Raw genomic sequence first — 10,972 nt, 5'->3', positions numbered from 1 at the left:
ATATGAATGACTAGCCAATTTAGCTTCCACTTGGCTGAAGCTAAAGCCTAGCTAAACACCTACCAGCCATTTGGTTGGAAGGCGGGTTTTAAAGGTAGAAAAGCCAAATGGCTGCTCTCGGGGGACTCTAAGTTTAAGCTGCGAGAAACCGCTTCTGTCTGCCGATCAACGGACCCTAACCCTAAACCTAACCATAACCCTTTAATAAACGGTAAGCAGAATTGATATTGTCCTTGCAACATTGGAATTTCATAAATGCACGAATGGCTTGGCGCGCAAAAGAATAACGTCACAACAATGTGATTGGTCACTTGCGATGTTGAACCTGGAACAACATTTTCATGATGATCTGGTAACAACACCAACACGACGATATCAGATCATCTACGGGCGATCGTGGCTCAAGAGTTGGGAGTTCGCCTTGTAATCGGAAGGTTGCCGGTTCGAGCTTCGGCTTGGACAGTCTCGGTCGTTGTGTCCTTGGGCAAGACACTTCACCCGTTGCCTACTGGTGGTGGTCAGAGGGCCCGGTGGCGCCAGTGTCCGGCAGCCTCGCCTCTGTCAGTGCGCCCCAGGGTGGCTGTGGCTACAATGTAGCTTGCCATCACCAGTGTGTGAATGCGTGTGTGAATGGGTGGATGACTGGATATGTAAAGCGCTTTGGGGTCCTTAGGTACTAGTAAAGCGCTATATAAATACAGGCCATTTACCATTCGTGTGTAGGTAGTCACTCTTAAAGCACTGACACTAGTCACTAAAGCCCTTGTAAAGCTCTCCCAAGTTCTTGAACCAACTTTTCCAAACAAACATCCAAAAATTTCAAAAACAAAGTAAGCAGCAATGATCAAAGTAAGCAGAAAGGTCAAGTGGATAAAAACCTTTATTAAATTAATCAGGGATTTTCCCTTTACATAAAAACATCATACAAAAGCGCTTTACGTACATGTTAAAAAAGTTCCATATTTTTCATCAGCCATCCAATGCACAAATGAGAGGCAGTAGTAGCTACAGTCATTTATAACCTTGTCTAGCAGTAACTGAGACATAACATGAGGTTCGAGTCCTCCACGCCAGCCACTCCTAGGGAAAGCCCAGCAGCACTGAACAAAACTACTGAGCAGCAGTTTTTTTTGGCTTCAAAGGGGAGCAATGCCAAAAGAACAAAACAATTTCTAATGATCCCTGTTTTCCCTAACAGAAAATAAAAGGCAAAGAAATGACAGTTCTTTAAACTAGGCTTCTAACCAACAAACAAAAAAGGCTTCTCACTACTACCGAACTGCTACAAGGTGTTCCATATGTAGAGTGGTATTTACGGATCACTATTTACAAAGACTATCTACAAAATGCTTTCATGTAATAAGAAATATATCTGGAGTACAACTCAGCTTTCAAAATTCCCTTCTATTCAGGCTTTACACACAAACACTGAATGCTACTAACAAATGTCTGGCTCTGTGTTGGCTGCTTTGTTGGGTGTTGCATGTATTTTGTCCTGTCTCAGAGCGTTCTCACTCCCGAGGCGTAACATGTCGACGTTTTGTCACGTCCCGCGGCGTTCCTGAGGAATGTGAAAGGACCTTCGGCGTTCTTATGGTACGTGGCGGGTTATGGCTGGAATCCAGTGCAATGACGCTCCCGCGGTAATAGGCGTTCCAGCCCTGTATTCCAGCCCTAAACCTAACCTTATCCCTAGCCCTGACCATAACCTTATTCCTGACCTTAACCAGGACTTTAATGATGTTAAATAGCGTGTTTCTAAGCTCTCATTTAGGAACGTGGTGGGTAGCCGAAAACGTAATATGGTGACGATTTGTCACCTAGCGTAAAATGTTACGCTTTGGGAGTGAGAACGGGTTGCCTGTCTCCCTCTCCCTACCCCAAAGATGGCGGTAGGAGTTCTTCCTGTTAAAATTGAGTTTTTCCTTCCCATTGTCACAAAGTATTTTCTAATAGGGGGTCATCTGATTGTTGGGGTTTTCTCTCTATTATTGTAGGGTCTTTACCGTACAATAAATATAAGGTGACTGTTGATGTGATTTGGTGCTATATAAATAAAACTGAATTGAATTGAAGACGAGGCAAGGAGAGGGCGAGGTGGATGTCTTGAGGCTAAAAGACTGCTATCCATCCAACCAATCAATCCACATTCAGGAACTTTTTCAAACCAGCCAATCAGCAGTCCCACTTGTCTCAATCAGTGTTGCCAACTCCTCAGTAAGGAAAATCACTATTGGCTGTCCTAAAAGTCTCTAGAAGTCGCTAAATGACGTCATCGCCTAATTTGCGTAATTAGTCATGCCTATGTAATTGTAACAGATGCTGTAGGAGAGAGAAATAACATCATGGAAGAGACATAAAGTGAGTAAAAACACCCTAAAAGCATTTAGAATACACTTAGAACTACAAATAAAATTTCTTTTAGCAATTATTGCTTTTGTAATGTCACAATTCCAACCCTCCTCCTTTATCCGGACTTGCGACCAGCAAAAGTGACCAGAAATAGGCACTCTAGTGGAGTTTTGTGTGTGTGTGTGTGTGTGTGTGTGTGCGTAGTTTTATACCTTGTGATCCATAAAAAGTAATAGTAAAAGAGCAGTAAAAGCAGCGGCTTCGCTCATGCGTGATTCATTTGCAGTTTGTATGCATAGGGGTGAATATCTCCTGCTCAGACATCAGCTGGGGGCGACTGCTGCATGAGGACTACCTGCCGCCTGTGAGCGCTTTGGCACGACTGACCCACATTTATTAGGGTGTGACACGAACTTGTGGACAGGTAACAAAACCAATTCAGTTGAGGAATATTCCTGTGTTTTACTGTCCAGCTAAGTGATCTCCTGCCTTTTATTCACAGAGTACCGAGCTGCTGCTTTGCCAGGTGGATTTCTGGCTGCGGGCAAAGGACCCGACACATCAGTGTGTTTTAATTTGTTTTAAACTGGTATTTATATGTGTAAAAACCACAACCAATACAACCTTCGTTCGAACAAAATCATTCAATTGATTGTCCCAAAAATCAGAACAGAATTGGGGAAAAGGGCTTTTAAATACGCTGCCCCTGCTTCCTGGAATAATCTGCAGAAGGAACTGAAATGATCAGAATTGGTTACCTTGGGAGAGTTTTAGTCTGTCTTAAAGGAACGAGAGAACAGCTCTTTTACTCAGTGTGATTGTTTTTAATGTACTCTTAAATTGACCTGTTATTGTATATTTTACACATGTTTGTATGGGATATTGTATTTGTTTTAAATGTTATATACCTATGTGGTATGTGACTTTTGTTGCTATGATGCCAGGTCTCTCTTGTAAATGAGATTTTTAATCTCAATGAGATTTTTACCTGGATAAATAAAGGATTAATAAAAGTAAGTCGACAGACTGACTGCTGCAGCTGTCGATTGTTTTGTTTTTTTGTTTTAATTTTTTCTGTATCAGTAGGCACCACAGATATTGATTCTTTTAGTATTTTAACCCCTTTTTTATATATATATTGTCGCGAACGGTGAAGGCGCTGCAGGGAAAACAAATCCTTTTTTTGTCTTGCCGCTTTTGCATGCACAGCGGTGGGCCTGAGTGAAGACGGCACTGAAGATTTTGGGGTTTTTTTTCTATAGTGTTTTGCCCATTTGGGGTCATGTGTGAGTTGCCCTCCCTTTTTAACCTGTGTGCTATGTCGATTTGTTCTTAAACGGTTCCCCGCAGCGCTTGTCCTGTCTCACGGGCAATCATACAGTTTTATCATTTTTAATAAGGTAAAGCTTTTTAATTGTTTTTAGGTGCCGCTGTTACACTGTTACTTTTATTTTGTATTAAAGATTAAACTCTTCTTAACTGACTGTGCGCCTACGGCTTTGTCCTATTTTAAATAGGTACCTACCACGGGTCACAAATAGAGTAAGAGCGATACATGTGTTCATGTCAAAAAGTCATCATTAGTCTCCAACAACACCAGAAAAAGTCGCCAGATTTGTCACTAGTTGCTTTTTAGAAAAGAAGGCGCTAAGGGGGTCTGAAAACTTGCTAAATATAGTAACAAAGTTGCTAAATTGGCAACACTGGTCACAACAGCCAACACATACACAAGAGTTTTTGAAGTGAGGAGAAAGAGCTACACACACTCACAAACATTCTAAAGGGAGGAGCCAGAAAATATAAAGAAACATGGCACATGACAAATGTGTCTTTCATCTCCCCCAATTTGTAGGATGGGTCGGGTGTATCCTTCGTGGCCCAACCTATCCCAGAATTCATAGTGCAGCCCAGCCAATTCCAGTTTCCAGCAATGGCGGCAGCTACTTAGTTTAATATTCCTCATACTACTCTTTCTGGGTCACCAGATATTTTCAGGCGAGACTGTAGATGTGTAAATTTCAAATATCTGCTCGGTTTATCAAGAGATCACATATTTGCAAAAGTGTTTCGTAGACGTCTGTTACCCACCAGTTTGAAGCTGACCAGGAGGTCGAGGCTCACTAGAGCCGGCGAGAACACTGGACACCCAGCACATCGTTTCCAGATCCCCGCGGTTTTTCGCTACTCAGGTTAAACATGATATATAAGTCACTTAGATAACTTAAAAATTTTCTTTTTTGGCTTTTGTCAGTGTTTTATTTGTTCCTGAGTAAATTGGTTTGGCTGAGAGTACAGCTGAATAAACATCAAACGGAAAACTGATTAAACAGAAGTCTGAGATGATTGAGAATTTACGCCAGTGTCCTGTTATATTTTAGATAGCAAAGAGCAGACGGCTGAGTTTATTAAACTCAGTGTACATCTGGCTGAGGATCTTACGTGGTCAGGACACATAAACAAGACAGCGAAGAAGTCGCAACAGCACCTCTTCTTTCTCAGGAGACTGAAAAGATTCGGCATGAGCCCCCGCATCCTCAGGACCTTCTATCGCTGTGCCATTGAGAGCATCCTCAAGGGATGCATCACCACCTGGTATGGCAACAGCACCGCTTACAAACGCAAAGCTCTCCAGAGAGTAGTGCAGTGTTCTGAACGGATAATTGGAGATGAGCTTCCCTCCCTCCAGGACATCTACAGGAAGTGGTGCCTGAGGAAAGCGGGGAGGATCAAGGAATCCAGTCACCCCAGCCATAAACTGTTCAGACTAGTGGTGTGCGATATTGCATATTTTGGTATCGATCTGATACCAAGTAAATTCGGGCCAGTATCACCGATACCAATACCGATACTTTTCAATAAATAAGGCGGATGCCTAATTGAATTGCTAAATCGCAATTAATTTTCATAACCTTAAGTGTTTTTTGTGATGTTTCCTTTGGTATTATTAATTAGTTAAAACCCAGGACATAATTAGGAGAAATAATTTATTTATAATTAAATAAAAAATGTTTTATTAATGTGGCATCTCGTGGTCTGCCATGCCGCTGCAGGTGAGATGGACTCACCTTCACTGCATCTACAATGATGGCTCGCCGGCTTAAAACTGTGCGCTGCTTGTGCTGTTGTTGTTTTTGGTGTTGTTGTTGCAGCAGGAGGGCTGCAGCCATTGAATGTAGGCTACTGTTACAGCAACCGTGTGGACAGCGCGCAGCTCGGGGTGAGCCGGAGGCTGGCGCGCCAGCAGGACCTGCCAAGCTGGAGACGGAGGTCGAGGTGCACGGGGGTTCTGCCACAGGGCGGCGTGCTGTCCACTTCCGCACGCAGGCTGCATAGTCCTGCGTGCCGGCCGTCTGCCCAGTTGCCCGTGAGCCCCAGCTCACTTCCACGCCTGCTGCGCCCCGCTGTTTCCCATATGGGTGGCCATCAGGCCAGCTCCGGGGCTTCCGCTGGAGGTGCGGGCGTCCACTCTGGCGGGGGCATGGGGCGCCGATGGTCCGGGCCGATTCCCTCGCCTGCTCTCGGGGTGAGGTGAAGCGGGCGAGGGAGGCATGTTCTGCAATGCTGCTGCAGGTTTGGTGGTTGTTATGCCCCTAGTCTAGGCGTGTAGAGACGGACATAAGGTTGACTGTCAAACTTGCTACAGGCATGAAACTTTTGCCGATACGCCCCGGGGTCTAATTCATAAGCCCGCAAAATAGTGGATTTGACAATCTCATAATCCAGACTGTCAGCAATGGAAAAACTCGCACAAACCTCCTGCGCTCTTCTTACTAAGTTGCAGTGCAACAACAGACTCCAGACATCCTTTGGCTGTTTTAAAGTGGTTGCGATGCGCTCAAAAGCAGTGAAATAAGAATCAACCTCTCCCTCCCTAAAAGGAGGTACCAAAACAATCTGCTTGCTAGCGTTAAACTGGTCTACGATGGAAGTGTCGGGGAGTGTACTTACAGGGACGGGAACAGCGTCTTTCGCTCAAGAAGGATCCAGCTCCATAGCTCGTATGCGGAGATGCATGAGCTCGACTTCCTTAGCCTTAGCCTCCAGCTCCACCTCCTTCAAGTGAAGGGCAAGCTTGAGATCTTCCGTCACCAAACCCGCCGCAACCTGGCCAGTCGGGTCAAATTTAGGAGGTTGAACAGCAACGGGAGCTTTCACCCCCGACGTCATCCACCCCTTGGATGGTTTCGGGACGGCCGCAGCAGCTTCCGCCCCCACTGCCGTCTCCAAACTCCCAGACCCACTCGGCGAAGTTTTCTGCCTGCCAAACACTCCCCTGTCCACTAGTTTCTCTATCAAACATTGCTTAATTTCCGCCTTCTTAGAATGCAAGGGAACATCCACATTGAATAAATTAGACACTACTAACAAATCTGCTTTTATGCACCACTGCTTTTGTGCAGCTCTGCCTCCTTTTCGACTACCGGGACATTAGTCGAAAAGGAGCTAACCGGGGCTGTTGCGCAAAATCATCCATGTCAAACGACATCACGAGCAAAGCAAAAAAGAAAAACACAACTCTGCAGACAACTAACCGCATCCGCGCACTCCAGAGCCGCAAAACTCGCGCCTATCGCATAGACGAATGAAACTCTCTGTCTTCCCACACCCTCCACGACGTTTCCCCCCCACCGCAAATGCAAAAAGGAAACGAACCAATCACACGAACGAAAAGAGACGAGCCCCCATTTATGTTACACCTCGAGTCTAGGCGTGTAGAGACGCACATAAGGTTGGAGGAGAGAGAGACAAATACCCGCCCTGGTTCCCAAGCCAAACATCCAAAACCAGTTGTTGAGTAAAAAAGGTGATTTTATTGAAGGTAATGAGGCATAGCTCCAGGATGAACCCAGGCGAAAATAATAAACAAAACCAACTAAGTCCCACCAGAGAAAACTAACTAAACCCTAAGAAAGACACAGAACAAACAAATGACAGTACTAACCCTCGCTCCCTAACCCGGAAAACAGGAGAAAACTGTTCCAAAGAAAAAGGCGGCTCGCCCCTTTCGCTTCAGCTTAAGGGTGCCTAAGCACTAAGTCAGCTGTCAAACTGCTCGCTCACTCGCTCCTCTCTCTCTCTCTCCGGTGGGAGCTGTCAGAGCGGCTTTTTGAACACGGTCACGTGTTCCACGGTCCAATCAGCTGCTCACTACTCTTCATTAGGGGAGGGACCTGCAAAGAGTCCTGTCACTACCCGATCCGTACCGGAAACCCGATCGGTACCCCGCATGCACGAGAGGTGTCTACTTCCGGTCGAAGCATTTTACGATAGTTACAGGTCAGAGTATCTGTTAAGATGTTAAGAATAACAAGTATCTCTTAAAATGTTTCCGATAATGAAACATTTAATATAATGTAGACAAAAACAAAAAAAATAAAAAGATAGCGAAAGATCGGGACTCCCGATCCTAACTGCACATGTGCAAAGTCGGACTGTACAAATCGGGTCTACCCGATCCGTACCGCGCATGTGCAGGGGTTTTCATCTTCTTCTGTTCATTTAATGGCAGTGTACTCCACAGTGTACGAGGATACCGCCACCTGCTGACTGAGCGAATGAACCCTATTGTAAACTGAATTAGCGTCATTACAAACGTGTGTTAAATTTGATTTAGTGATAATCGAGTGTGTTTATGCTTGTCTGTGTGGAGAGGATTGTTGGAATAGTGATGATGATGTCCGCTATCACTGTCAATTGCCAGTAAACACTTCATCTGGCTGCTGAATCTTCACGTGACATATTATAAAGTCTGTATTATTAACTCTGTCATTAGGCACCATTCTTCTTATTTTACGGCACTGTTGTTCAATCGGGGGACGCTCTCTGTTGAGGAGAAAAGCAAAAATTTGTTGCGGATACGGATTATTCATTGTTTAAATGTCCCGGTAGTCAAAAAGGAGGCAGAGCTGCTGAGAAATACTAGGAGCTAACTGGGCGCTAACCGTATCATTCAAATATAATGAATGTCGCAATGTTGGCAAAGAGAGGAAGTGACGTAAGATTTGCGCATGCGGGGTACCGATCGGGTTTCCGGTACGGATCGGGTAGTGACAGGTCCTAAGCACAGTAAAGAGACACAGAACAAAACACCCCACACAGTGTTCTTATGGCCACAGCCGTAACAGTGGTGGTGATGTGTATGGCTGCCAGCAGGAGAGCTGAAGCCGTTGAATGTACTGTTACAACAACCGTGTGATTATTGTAAGAATAAATGATGCTGCGAAGCATGAAAATGCCATCGGGTCTGCTGTGGTGGCGATCTTTTTTTTTTTAATCTTAAGTGCACGCAAACCAGTAAACAAATTAAAACAAATACTGTTGATGAACTAATACAAAAATTACAATTAAAATTCTCAACAACAAAAAAACCTCAAAAAAATATAATTAATATGTAAACAACTTAACGACCCCCAAAGTGTCTAAGTCACGTGACGTGTCAGTGCAACACCGAAACATAAGAGTGGGTGAGAGGGAGCAAAGTGTGCCTGCTCTCAGCTGACACAGGAGCGGTGAGTCCAGCAACCTGGTTGTTTCGTTTTTGCCGAAAGCACAGCGTTGTAAATGAGCAGAACTCAAAGTAAAGAATTGATATCACCAGGCCGATCGATCCGCCCACCGCTAGTTCAGACTACTTCCATCAGGAAGGGGGTTCTGCAGTATCCGGTCCCGAACCAGCAGACTGAGGCTGTATCCCAATTCAGGGTCTGCAGCCTTAAGGCCGATTACGTCACATCGACATGACGAAGGCTGTCCCAATTCAAAGGCTGCTCAAAATGCGGCCCTCAAATGCGTCCTTCATTTCCCTGAATTTTAAGGACGTGGCGGTGGGTGTGGATAATTTTGCCAAAAAATAACAGCGGATGAGGGGCGCCCGAAGAGTAAACTTTAAGTAAGTACTGAAAATTATGTCACTTATTTATGTGCAAATGTTTAATAACGAAGAACATTAAAACATTACTGTTGGCCACTTGTCGGCAAAGTTATGTGACATTAGTGACGTTTGTACTAACTTGGTTTTAAAGCCTTTACTTTAAAATATACGCCGTTCAATAGCTGAGCTTAATCTTACAAAGAATGATCAAAGCTCATGTAGAAACAAACAAACAAATGAACAAATGATTTTCTCCTTCATTTCTGTCAAACAAAGCTGTATGAAACGTTTCTAGCTGTTAGTATCATGGTTGCTAGGCAACCTGGGCAGCGCAACGGAGGCTAGACCGTCCCATTTCACAAGCCTCGCACTTCCGGCCTTAGCGGTCTTTGAGTACGCGGCCCTCAAGGATCGTTGAGACTGAGAGCCTGAGAGACAGCTTTTTCCATCAGACCATCAGACTGCTGAACACTTCATAGACACCTCACCTTCACTTACCAGAACTTCAACATTATGCACTCCATACTGTATATAAATGCCACTTGTTTTGCACATGTCCAATTGCCAACCTCTGTATATTTTATTTTATTGTTTATTCTATTTAATTAAAATATATATATATATATGTATATATATATATATATATATATATATATATATATCCTATTCATGTAGCCCCTTCCGCCGGGGTTACTTGCGTAGTAGCATTCCAACAACGCCCTGTTTTCGTCTCTTGCCCACCGATGCCTTCTTGTTCCAGTAGCCCACTTTTCGTCAGGGTGCCCTGGTTCCTCAACACCTGACGCGGACCTTGTTGATCCGGGCGACGTCCGAGCCGGCATGCCTTCATATTTATCTATCTCGCTCATGTCTGCGGTAGGCTTGCTTAGCATAGGGGGTCTGGCCTTAGGACCCTTACTGGATACAGACGCCCCAGGCAGGAATCGAACTTGCGATCCTGGGTGTTTATATATATATATATATATATATATATATATATATATATATATATATACACATGTATTGTTGCATTAGGGGTGCAACAATACATGTATCGGTTTTGAACCGTTCGAGACAGTGCTTTCGGTTCGGTACGCATATGTATCGAACAATACAAAATTTATTTCATCAACTTTTCTTCTGACGATGCTGTCTGTGTTGAGAGCTCAGTGGATCAGCGTTCGACTACTCTGCCTAGGCTACACTGTCAAGCGCAGATCCACTGAGCGCAGTGCAAGCTAGCGAGACAGAAGTTAAGCTCGTTGCAACATGGCAATTGCCTCAACGCTACCCGAAATTGAACCTCCCCCACCCTCATTCAGATCTGGCATTTGGAACTATTTTGGTTTTCATGTGAAGTATGACCCTGATGGTAAGCGTGTCATGGCCAAATGTAAAACAGTATGTCGGATGTGCCACGCAATGCTCAATTACATTGGTGGGAACTAGTGCATTAGTGCAGTTAGCTCGTTAATGTGTTGACGCTGTCCAGTCCCACGCACGGGGGGATCCACGGTAACTCATTAACGGAGATTTGCCACGTTATGGTGTTAACGTCATTTTAACAAGATTAACGCTGACAGCAGCAGTGGGAACACAACGAATATGACTGCACATTTACGCCGACATTATCCTAGTGCAAAGACAAGTGGAAGCAGACAAAAACAACAAGCACGAATGCTACAAACTTTATCCGAGTCATTTAGACAGCTATTAGCACATGATTCTCCTTATGGGGACCTGATATGT

At 44.4% G+C, this 10,972-nt stretch overlaps 1 long non-coding RNA gene across 1 annotated transcript; it reads left to right on the top strand.

The window, feature by feature from the left end:
• Window positions 1–387: 387 nt before the first annotated feature.
• Window positions 388–3,836, top strand: LOC145420533 (uncharacterized). The gene is made up of 2 exons (XR_013901857.1): window positions 388–2,776; window positions 2,855–3,836. It is a non-coding gene; the product is annotated as an uncharacterized LOC145420533 (long non-coding RNA).
• The last annotated feature ends 7,136 nt before the right edge of the window (window positions 3,837–10,972 follow it).

This window comes from Astatotilapia calliptera, chromosome 15, assembly GCF_964374335.1.
Source record: "Astatotilapia calliptera chromosome 15, fAstCal68.1, whole genome shotgun sequence".
Taxonomy (NCBI): domain Eukaryota; kingdom Metazoa; phylum Chordata; class Actinopteri; order Cichliformes; family Cichlidae; genus Astatotilapia; species Astatotilapia calliptera.
This window is presented reverse-complemented; position numbering and strand designations above follow the sequence as displayed.